This window comes from Pogona vitticeps, chromosome 9 (assembly GCF_051106095.1).
Source record: "Pogona vitticeps strain Pit_001003342236 chromosome 9, PviZW2.1, whole genome shotgun sequence".
Lineage (NCBI taxonomy): Eukaryota > Metazoa > Chordata > Lepidosauria > Squamata > Agamidae > Pogona > Pogona vitticeps.
Genome location: NC_135791.1, coordinates 24,203,290 through 24,203,784, shown reverse-complemented (window position 1 = coordinate 24,203,784; position 495 = coordinate 24,203,290).

The window sequence follows — 495 nt, the reverse complement described above, 5'->3', positions numbered from 1 at the left end:
AAACAGCTACAGCCTGCGTGTTGAGTTCAAGCTTCTCCTCAGCTAGCAGTTTGGAATTCATGCACATGGTCTGGTCATGATTTGATTCCAGGACAAGAACTTTTGGTCGCCCGCCACTTCTTCGTAGTAAATTAAGTGCCACAGAGGTCTGGAGACTGACTTCTCCCCGGAAATGTAAAAAAAAAGGGGAATGATTTCAGCAAGAGAGGGGATTTGTAATTAGAAAATAAGTGAACAGGGTCGGTTGGACAAGGAATATTATGAACAAGACAGATACCCTTTGGGGAATTCATTGGCTGTTCTGTGGGCACCGTTCCCTCATGATGACGCCTACTCAAAGGCGGGAGCCCAGGACAGAGGGTGGGCAGGTGAGGTTTTCGGGGGCCACAGGGAGGCACGTCCCTGATCGGTGGAGCGGCTCCCCCTCGCCGTGGCTGTCCTGGATCTCTGGCTCTCCTCACGTGGCCCACCCAGGACCAAGTGCCCAAGTCTCTC